The sequence below is a fragment of the Molothrus aeneus genome, chromosome 3 (assembly GCF_037042795.1).
Source record: "Molothrus aeneus isolate 106 chromosome 3, BPBGC_Maene_1.0, whole genome shotgun sequence".
NCBI lineage: Eukaryota > Metazoa > Chordata > Aves > Passeriformes > Icteridae > Molothrus > Molothrus aeneus.
Genome location: NC_089648.1, coordinates 2,838,629 through 2,850,000, shown reverse-complemented (window position 1 = coordinate 2,850,000; position 11,372 = coordinate 2,838,629).

The window sequence follows — 11,372 nt, the reverse complement described above, 5'->3', positions numbered from 1 at the left end:
GCTGAGGGGACACAGGAGGTGACACAGGACAGCCTCTCACTACCAGTTTCACAAACAGCAGTGCAAAATAACAGTGACCTGAACACCCCTGGCTCTCCTAGAGCCCTCCTCACCTTGCCATGCCCTTCCTGCCTCTGCTGCCTGTTCTCCCAAAGAGCTGGGAAGGGTCTGGAAGATCTCAACTCTCTGTTTCCAAGGTCTACAAAATGCAGGTGGGAAAGAGAGGATGGTACCAAGACAAAAGCGCAAAGAGACTTTTGCTGTATTTACAGGAGGAAAACCATCAATTTTCTTGGGAAAAAGCAGTCTTTTCCCTGCCATTTCCCCAAAATCCACATCCACACAGCCTCCCCCTGTGCTGGTGTGGCGGGAAAGGACCTTGTGAAGCCAGATGAGCTCTGATCCTGCAGCCACCAGGGACACATTTCCCGAAGGAGTTAAGGGAGTGCAGGGCAGGGGGAGAGCGGTGCTTGAACAGATTGTTGGTTTCAACAGACAGATTGGCCACTACTGTGGAGCTGGTGTTTGGAATCTCCTCCATTATACTACAACTAAAAATAATAATAACAATATTAAAAATAATTATGATTTGTTATCTGTTTGTAAGGCAGAAGGAAAACATGTCTTGATTCCCACCCACACAGAACACAACCCCCTTAATTCACCTCTACCTTCCAATAGGCATGAAAGGACCAGGATTTCAGAGGTGGTTTAAATTTTGGAAGTAGACAACTAACATACAGGGGTTTGCATTGGATTTCAGGTTTCTTTTGTTGTTTGTTTGTTTTGGAGTTGGTTGGGTTCTTTCCACACAGGTAAGTGTGGAAAAATATTGAATTAAACCCTACAAAGATCATCTCTGCACCTCCCACACCTCAACGCCTTTTAAATCCCCTGGTAAGCCTGACATCAGGCATTCATGCCCAAATTCCACCAAAGCCAGTGCACATCCAAGGACACCTCTGGGTATGAAATGAAATTAAAGGGCTGACATGCCAGGAGATGCTTTTCAAGTCATTGCCTATCCAACCCAAATCCAAACCCCGAGTTTTGACTGCACAGAGAGCCTTTGGAAGAAAAGACAACACTGGTAGTTAAACATTTGGAGAGAAGAACTACTTCTAAAGCAGCAGAGATAAAGCTTTATCCCCTCACCATGTGGACACCATATTTCACAGGCTCCAGCCCATCCTACCACTTTTGATTTATCACTCAGTTAATGTCTTTCCCCCAAATCCAAAAGCTGGAATGAGACAATCCACAAGGAAACAGACACCCAGCTTCTCCTGCCTTCCTGGAAAATGGTCCCCAGGCCACCAAACCCAGCTGGGCACACACAGCTCCTCAGCTGGAGAAGGCAGATGACACTGGTGTCTCTCCACCCAGCTAGGAACTTAAAATAAAGAAAAAACTGCCTGAAATTATTTGTTTTTTCCTTTTGAAATCATGCCCTGCCCTTCTCCCTTTCACTGCTTCATTACAGTTATGTCTCCAGCAGAAAGAAGATATCACTGCTAAGAGGAGAGTGCGTTTGTAAATGGTCTGGACCTTGCACTATACTAAGCATCGAGAAATATTTTAACTGTGGTTTATCTTGTACACAGAACAAAATGAACCAATCCAGAGGCAACACACTGGGATCCTTTAACCAAGTTCCCTTTACCCCCCACCCCCTTCAGCTCCTAAGAATTTAAAGTTTTAACCCCCAGTTTGGGGTAGTTTGACTCCCAAATGTCCAACATAGGACCTTATGGGCTCAGGAGGTACCAGTTTTCAAATAGAAACGAGATGTTTTCCAATCCAAGATTCTGTTCCCCCTCAAAACCCAAGTTTTTCTAACAACTTCCATGCCCAGACACATGGATGTGTTTTGCCCTCAGTGTTCAAACAGAAAACGAGCCCCACCAAACCTTACCCATGCCCAGCATCCAGGTTCTGGCTGGGGTGGCACTGCCTTCCCCTTCAAGGTCTCCCCAGAAAATATTGCAAGGAGTTAAGTGATGGAATTTTGGGGCAGAATGATGTTTCTGTATTTGGCAGCTTCTCCACTTCTAAACTGACTAGTTTGGCAAAAAAATGCCCCAAACAAACCATATATTAAGTTTCATCCTAAATACTAAAAATTAAAATGAAGGAGCCTTTTCAGCTATGGCATTGGTAGCTCTTTGTAATTAACCTATCCTCCTCCCCTGAGAAACTTGGGTTTAATTTAATTTTTAAGGGGATGAGGAGCATTATTTATTGGTGTCTTTCAGGAAGGCTGTGGGCAAACACACCAGCAGCAGTGGAAGGTGTCCGAAACTCTATTCTCAGTTTGTATTTTTTTTCCTCACGCTGGTTTTGGAATTTGACTGGGATAATTAATAACAGGGCAAAATTTAAAAACAAAGATGGGGGGATGAAAAATGGGAAGATCCAGGCACAGGAAAAAAAAAATCAGAAGGAGCAGATTTTGAAGCATGAAATCTGTGCCAACATATAGATATCAGCTGAGGTACAACCCCCAGAGAGCCAAAGATGTTGACCCAGGTTGAAGCACACCCTGAGGGGTCAGGGAATACATGGAGCACCCAAGTTGCTCACACTGTCACACATCCCCCTCTGCTGAGGACTGGACAGCTTGTGCCAAATTCCATGACCCCAGCCATGGATTCCAGGGGCTCAGCAGCTCCAGGAATTAGGTTGGGTTTGTGGATTAAGCCACAGAAGGTGTGAAAGGCAGAAGGTAAAGGCACAGTGTTTCTGCAGCTCTTACCATGGGCTTTGCTTTCCAAAATTGCAATCCTTGGTGCCAGCAGGAGCACTACAAATTCCATTCAGGAATGAGATGCTTGTTCTGCACTACCTGACCAGCACTGACAAGGGCACCACCAACAGCCCCAAAACACATTTAATGCAGCGCTGGGAAACAAATGTGGGCATTCTTTCAACACTTTATTTTGATATTTCCTTACCAATAGGTGCCTATATTTGTACCACGCCAAAGGAGAACCACAGAGGATTTTTTTGCCTCTTGTGGAGTGAGATAAGAGCTGAACTGAGCAGATGTTTTGCAGGAAACCTCAGTTTATGGCTTCGGCAAACCCTTGCACAAGCCAACCGCAGTGCTTTGGGTTTGTTAAAAGGGCCAGAGCAGGGATCTCCTCCGGTTTGCAGGTTTTTCTAGACAGCTCTCCTCATCAGGCCACGATATTTATAGAAGATTTGCACCCAGAGGATGAGGGATGAGCCAAATGGGAAAAACAGGCTCCTTTTTTTTTTTTTTTTGCAGGTGCTATAATTGTGCCTGCAAACGCTGCCACTGACACTTCTAACTCCTAATTAGACTTACAAATCAAGTGCTTGGATGCCAACATGGTTTCCCACCCCTTTCATTCACAGCAGTTCATGCTCAGACCCACTGGGATGGGATGATGGAGGGAAGGCAAGAGGTGCAGGCAGGGATTCCTGGGAAGCCAGGAGCTTTATAGGGTCAGATGTGTCTTTATGGCTCTACAGCACCTGCAAAGCCCAGCACAAAAACTGGGGTGTCCAAGTCCCCTTTCCCCTGGGGAGCCCACAGCCCTGCTACTACACGGGTCAGATTCTAACAGCCCTGGCTCCCATGTCTGAGCACCCACAGCTCCTACTAAATCCAGTGTCTGCTGGGGCTCTGCAGAGCTGGGCCCAGTGATTAAACAAAAGAAAAACATGCTCAGTCAGAAGAAGGGGAAGGTTTCAAGCAATTCTTCCTCTGGAAGTGAAAATACCCAGAAATAGACTCTTAAAACTAACACGACTTACTCAGTGTAAATATTATGTTTCCAAGGTCCAAGTCTGGAACATTCAACTTGATGCTGTTTCCATTTTCTTATACATGCATATTTATAAAACATTCTATATTCTTGAGCACCCCGATGTCACCATGGTGCACAGCCACAGAGTGGTTATCAATGTCATCAATAAAAAAAACCACCAAACATGGCGAAATCAAAAGGTCACTTGCATAACTGTCAGGGAAAGCAGGGGTGGGATGATTTACAGACACAGGAAATATAATTCGGCAGCAAGGAATTCCTTGGGCAGTTGATGGAATTAATTCCACGCAGTCCATCGCTGGTTTGGAGAGGGAGCCCTCAGTGAAAAACAACTCTGATCCAAGGCCATGGGCAACCTGGGAGTGCCTTTGAGGGCTAACCAAAACCTCTGGCTTTGGGAATGAGGCAGAGATGTGAGCACAGAGCTCAGGGATGCCTGTGATGCTTCCAAGCATCCCTCACTTCCCATCAGCAGCTCCCAAGAGGTAATGGGTACCACGATCCCATCACATCACCCAGATGCATCCACAGCATCCCCAGTGAGGCTGGTTCTGGAATAATACAATTGTTAAGCCATTAAAAGGCCCAGATACAGCAGGGGGAGAAAGGAAAAAAACCAAACCTGAGCATTTTAAATACTAATAGTTTAATAGTTCTTTCATTTAAAGCCGTATCTCTGAGTGCATTACCATGTGTCATTTTATGCATGTCCTGTACTCAAATTACACACCCGTGTGTGAGCACAAGCTTAAGTGGCATTTAAAAATAGCCCTGGCTATTACTGCTAGCACATAATAAATTAATGATGGAGCATTTAGCTCTGCCTACAACCCCACAACCTCGTTCCTGAGCGAGCGGGACACAACTCAAATAAAGCCGCCGAGTCCCCGGGGTGGATGGGCTCTCAAAATTGGGAGCCCACTCCCAAAATCCCTACTTTGGACAAGGAAGTAACCCCAGGAAGGCAGGAGGGACCTCACCTGCACACCCACCCTCCTGTGCAGCGACACCCATCATCTGATTTTATTTTATTTCCCCCCCCTCCCTCGCTTTCAGCTTTGAATGGCAATTAGGAAAAGGTTAACCGAGTGCCTTTCTCCCAGGAATCCTCTTCCTCCTTTCAAAATAACAGCGTTAGCAAAAGAAAATCCCAGATTAGGCTAACAGGTAGGAGCGTGGTGCAGCCCTGGGAGATGCTGTTGGAAGTGGGGAGATTGGGAGAATCATCCCAGCGGGAGACTAATACTCATCATTCGGAGCTGCAGCTGGGGCCCGCCTGAGTGACAGCCAGCCGGGAGCTGAAAGAGCCGCTCGCATCCCACAACTGCTGGCATGCAGACTTGAAAGAGATTTATTTCAGGATAATTAGCTGGGAGTATTAAAGGTGGCAGGAAAGATCTGCAATTACTGTTTAGCAAACAGAATGGAGGCAAAAAAAAAAATTAAAAAAAAAAAAAACACCAAGGTGGGGGGGAAGAGCCGAAAATGAATTAAAACCCCCAAATATTTCTCCACTTGAAAGTTGTTAAATAACTGAAAGAGTTCAAAGCAACTTCATTGTATTCAAAGAAGGGAATTTGGAGGGGGAAAGAGGAAGTTCCATCATGTGAAATCAGCAAAGTCTTTTCCAAGGCAGGGCTTTACAAAGGTGAAATTCCCCAACTTATGTGGCAAACAGGAGCTGCCTCCACCTTCTTCCCTATTCACACACTCCTTGGGCATCACCAAAATGTTTACCCTGGAAATATGTATTTTTGATCTCGAAAAAAATTGTATATGTATCGAGATATATATATATATATATCTACACACACAACTGAGTTTTGAAGTGAAGTTTTAAGGTTATTTTTCTCCTGCTGCTCTTTTCCAGGGCTGACAAATTTCCCTCTTTCCAGCAAAGGAGATGTGTTTTGCATTTTATTTAAGAAGGTGGGGTCTGCTGGTAGCAGTAAAATGTCCCAAAAGAGAGGCACACCAGAATAAATTTTGGGAGAGGAAGAGATTAAATATATGGAGAATTGTTATTGCAGTTTTCCATAGACTCAGACTGGTTTGGGTTGGAAGGGTCCTTAAAATCATCTGATTCCAAAATCCCTGCCATGGGCAGGGGGGTTATGGAAATAACTACACAGGTGCTGTCTGCATTCTTTTTATGGTGGGGGGGTCTGCTTCCTAAAAGTGAAAATAAAAAGGAAAAAAAGGGATTTTCCTTATGGAAACCAGGCTGACTTCAAAACCCAACCAAAGCTTAGAAATCACCACCTCCAGCCTGATTTAACATTTCCCTGTATCAGGCTGGGAGAAGCTTTATTCAGCTCCATCCACGTCCCCTGGCAGCCGCTGGCATCACACATGAGCTTGTCTGTGCCAAATATAAATAAAGTTCACCCAACACACAGAGCCTCAAAGCATCCAAGATTTTCATCAGGCTTCAAGACTCATTGTTGCCGAGCCTCATGCTGCTCTTTCAAAACAAGGAGCCTTTTCTGCATTCTGCTCAATGATCTACAGTCCTCCAAAATCATCTATTTATTTATGCTCTATTCTGGGATTTGCCCTCTGCAATGAAAAAAAAACCAAAAAAACAACACTGCTTGGATTGTGTGGAAATACCAGGCTTGCTTGGCCCACTTTGGGGAGGTTAGATAAAGACTGGGAAAGGCAAAGTGATTTTTAGTTGCCCAGCACCGGGCCCACAAGGGAAGAAAAGAAAAAGCCAAATGGAGTGACAAGATGGGGCCTCGCTGCCAGATCAGTGCTGGCTATCCACAACAGCACACTCGGGCTAAGAAAGAGGGTAAAATCAGAGTATATTGGGCAAACCTGATTGGTTTGGGTTTTTTCCTTTTTTGGTAAAAAAGAAAGGAAAAAAGTGTCAAAAAATAGCCAAAATCCACTTTGCTAAATACATCCATTTCAACATGACTTTGTCAGGAAAAGTTTCTCATCACAAGGATGAAGCTCCTGACCCAAAGGAACAAGGTAAAAAGTCATCCCAGAACAGCCAAAATCCAGGCATCGAGGATGCTCCCCTGGGCTGTGAGAAACCCAGATCCCAGCCCCTGTTTTTCCCCGCCCAGCCGAGGGCAGGCAGGGAGCTGGGATGTCCTGCCTCTCCCCTGTAAAACACATTTCACCTTTATTATGGGATTTCCATGGAAAGCCCTCCCAGCTCCATCTCCCTGTCACACCCAAGAGCTTAAGGAAAGTCACGTGAGGTTGGGATTTGTGAAATGAACAACTTATCCACGTTAAAGGTCTTCCCTTGGTGCTTGCAGAAAGTCTCTAATCTCTGGGGAGCTGCTGTAAACAGTTTGTACATCATTTGTCTCCAGTGCTCTGGAAAGCAAAGCCCAGAGCCTTGCCTGCTCCCAGGCTGTGATCCCAGATCCTTCACTCCTCACTTTGTGGGATCTCCCACAGGAGATCCAACCCATCCAAACCTCCCTCAGCAAAGCCAAATCATGACCCAACCTCATCCATATCACAAACTACATTATTCCCAGCATCCACCCCATGGAAAAAAAAAAGTCCATTAAGTATCTCTCCTTGGAAAGGCTTTCCAGGTGAGGCTGGAGGAGGAAATGCCATGGATCTGCTCCCCTGCTCAGAGGGGCAAGGTGAGGGTACATCATCCCCCTGGGCAAGTGCCACCATCCCACCATCCAGGCAGAGTGGCCAAGTGGCCCCAGATGGGCCCCACATGGAGCAGATCCATGTCCCCAGCCCCCTCTCCCCTCTCTGGCCTGGAGAAACGCTATGGATTTCTCTGCCTCTGCTCCCCAGTGTATCAGTCAAAGGAAGAGTCTCTCTCTTCCATCCTTGTGCAGATTAATTATTTAATATTTGTAAAGCACTGCAAAGATGAGAAATGTGAGGCATTGCTATTACCCACATCAGTGGGATGATGATGGCTTTATCTCATTTTTATCAACTTCCTGGGGAAAAACAAGAACTTAAAAACTGTCTCCAAACACAAGAGGTGAGGAAGGTGCTGTGTCCAGAACAAGTCCAACACAGTCAAGTGCAGGCAGGAATGGCCCTTCTGCACCTGGAGTTAGATTAATATTTCCAAAATAATGGGAACAACCAAAGATATCTGAAGGTGCTTGAATTGTGTCCCTGTCTTTTGCTTTGGGAGTGACACCCAAAGCAGCCCAGGGCAGCCAAAGCATCCTAAGGCACTCCACTTAATCTGGCATCCTTTTCTGCTCCAAAGCTGGCACAGAAAAGCAAGAAAATAAGGAATGCTCCTCCAATGTACAACTTCTTCCTCCACACACGCCAAAGGTTGGGGAAAGCCACCTTACCCTTCAAAAAGCATCTGTAAATATTCATGTGGGCTGTGTGTCACTTAACATCAGCACACTCATTTTCCCAGCTTGGCCCACAACCTGTTCACACGTTGAACTACTTAGAAAGCACTTTCTTTTCACTGGCAGTCTTTGAAGTAAATATAAATATTTGATTTTAATGGGCAGAACCACAAGCACAGTTCTTCTGGAATAGTCAGAGTATTACACCAGAAAAATAATGCATTTTTAATTAGGCTTGAGGTTCCCACCACTGCTTTCCCAGCTTGAGGCAATCATTGCCCTCCTCCACTGCCCAGCTTTCCCTTTAGCCTCAGTGTCCCTCCCCAAATAGGAAATTATCAGTCTTTACCATGTTAGAGCTCGCATTTATGAAGTGCCTCAGCTGAAAATGTTTAAAACACACACAGGAGAGCATCTCCACATGAGTGTGCAGAAACACTCTTTCCTGGGGTGCCAACCAGCTGTAAACACAAACCACACTATTTTTGTCATAAAAACTACTAAGAAGAGGCAGAAACACAACACACTGTAGATTTTTGGGCAGTATTTGAATCTGACAAACTGCAAACATCTTTCCTTTAAATACCTCCCAATGCCTTAAACCTCCAGAAAAGGTGGCTCTCCTCCTCTGCTGTTTGCTCACCCCTTTGGTGCCATCCTGCTCATGCTGTACTGACACAATAACAGTTTTCCAGAATGCCAAGTCCTTCCCTGTTTCTCCAAGTTGACAAAGACACAATCATTAATCTGGGCATCGTATTTAAAACCTGCACCTGCCTGCTATAGGAAATCCATGGATGCTTCTTGATATGATAGATAATACCATGATTAGAGATAATTTCATTATGATAGATAGCATTTCCAAGGCAGAGCATCCAGCCAGGAAAATAAACTGTTTAGCAAAGCCACTTCTGCTCAGGAGCTCAGTTTTTTGGGATTACAGGGACAATCGGAAAAGCATCTCATCCTGGTGGGAGCTCACATTTGCTGGATGTCACAGGATTGTTCATCCCAATGGGCTGCCAGCTCAGACAGAAGCTTTTTCCACTTAGAGGGTGGCCCTTGGACTGGGGATGAGCCCTGGGATGGAATCATAGAATGGTTTTGGTTGGAAGGGACCTGACGACCATCTAATTCCAACCCCACTGCCCTGGCAGGGTGACGTGCATAAATGTATATTTACATCTGTAACCCACAAAACCTGCACAGGATCATTTTTTAGCTGGATCAAGAACAAAGAAGAGAGAAATATAAAGAGGTAGACTCTATCAAGGAAAAGTTACACATCTTTGTAGAGGGAAGTAGTATATTCTGATTTTCTCATATCATCCTATGTCTGTTTATGTATATGGAAAGAAACAAAAATATCCATGAGAGGCATGGATATTTGAGATGAGGACTCATTTCTCAGGGAATCCAGGGAATATTTACAAAGGGCTGCTGTAACCCATACCCAGATGACCAAGCACTGACTGGGGAGAGAGAACAAAGGGGTTTTTGGAGACTTCAGCCCTGTCCCTGTGGCTGCACACCAGGCTCTTGCTCCCTCCCAGCTGTGGCTGTTCTTCAGTGGGAGTTGTCACTCCAGTGCTAATAAAATGTGATGGTCTAATTGTATTAGCAATTTCCCATCATGTTATATTAATATGCATCATACTAGTATCCATTTTCACTAATGTGACATGAAAGGCAGTAATTTGATTACTTTTCCCTATGATTATGGGGAGGGAGCTTGGCCTCCTAGATGGGCCATATTCCAGGCATCCAGAGCATTGAGCTCGTGGTCCTGTCCCTGTCCCCAGCATTCTGGGGAGCCCACCCCACCTCTGGGTGTCCCAGCTGATAAATACACAGCTCACAAAGTGTAGAGGAATCTTGAGTTGAAGCAGACATTGGACATGGGAAGGATGGCAGGAACAATCTCCACCCATCATGGTGTTTTCCCTGTGTTTTTGCATTTTCCAAAAACTCTTCACCATCACCTCCATTAAAATGGATGAAAGTTTTCAGGGAAGGCTTCACCTACAGCTGACAATGCACATCAGTGATGTCCTCCCTGCTCATAAATTACACCTTGTATAATCCTCCTTCCCTCTTTCCTGGCCAGCCTTTTGGAGCCCTTCTCTACCACATTCCTCCTGCTGTGCTCCTTAAGGAGGTGAGTATGGATGCTCACAGTGCTGAGGAAATTTGTGTCCTGCTGCTGAAGTTATTCTGCAGATTTCACTCCAGTTCCAAGCTCAGGGTTTGTTTCCTTGCAGCCTTGAGCAAACACTGCAGTGCCAGTATGCTGGGCCTACAGCTGTAAAATGGGAATAGTATTTTATTTTATTCTTCTCATGCTTTGCAAGGGTTTTTTGTGCCTTACTGTGGCTATTTGCTGTCACTAAGGTACCCATGGCAGGTCCATGGCATAAACATCCTCTCCATGCCTGCAGCCTTCAGGAAACACCACAAACTCATGCTGCAGTCTCCACTTATTTTCCTAATTAAAGACCTATTAAATGGGAATATTTCTTCAGGACCACTTACCACAGCAGCTAAAGGAGGAGTTAGCCCAGAGAAGGTAAGATGTACCCAACCCTGAGCAGCCCCAAAATTGCCAAAAACCACTCAATGTGGGCCCACAGCCACCCCACAGCAGGGATTGGTGTTAAATCATGCAAGTTTGGATAGTCCCACACTGCTGATTTGCTTCCCTGCCCAGAAGGATAGTCAAACCTCATCCAGCAGCTCCGCCTGCAGTGGAACAATAAACCATGGGAGAGCACCATAAATCCCAGTAATGTGCTCCCAGGAAAGGCAGCGCTCCGAGGTCAGAGCTGCAGCTTCTTGGGAATTTTCAGACAAAAGATTTTTCATCGGAAATTGCTGATTCACCAAAACTGAAGCTTTGCCATACAGCAAACCAATCTCTCTTGCAGCTTTCATTAGGGGAGATCTCCCTGGCCCCAGACAGAATTAATGACCACGAGGAGAGAGAAGAAGCCTCCTCTGAAACAACCTGCAGCTCCCACCTGGCCCACGAGGGACCAGTGCCAGCAGCATCCTACAAATCCCATCAGCCCATACACACCAGGATAGGGCTATCCCACACCTCCCTGGAGCAGCTGTGTGTCCCCATAGGAATTAAATACCTCTTCACCATAGCAGAGGGATGCTCTGTATGAGAGGTCTCAGTGAGGATGAGAGCAACAGGCCAATTTCCTTAAAACAAATGCCTTCCCTGCCTTTCTCCTTTGGAAAAATCCAAGCCTCA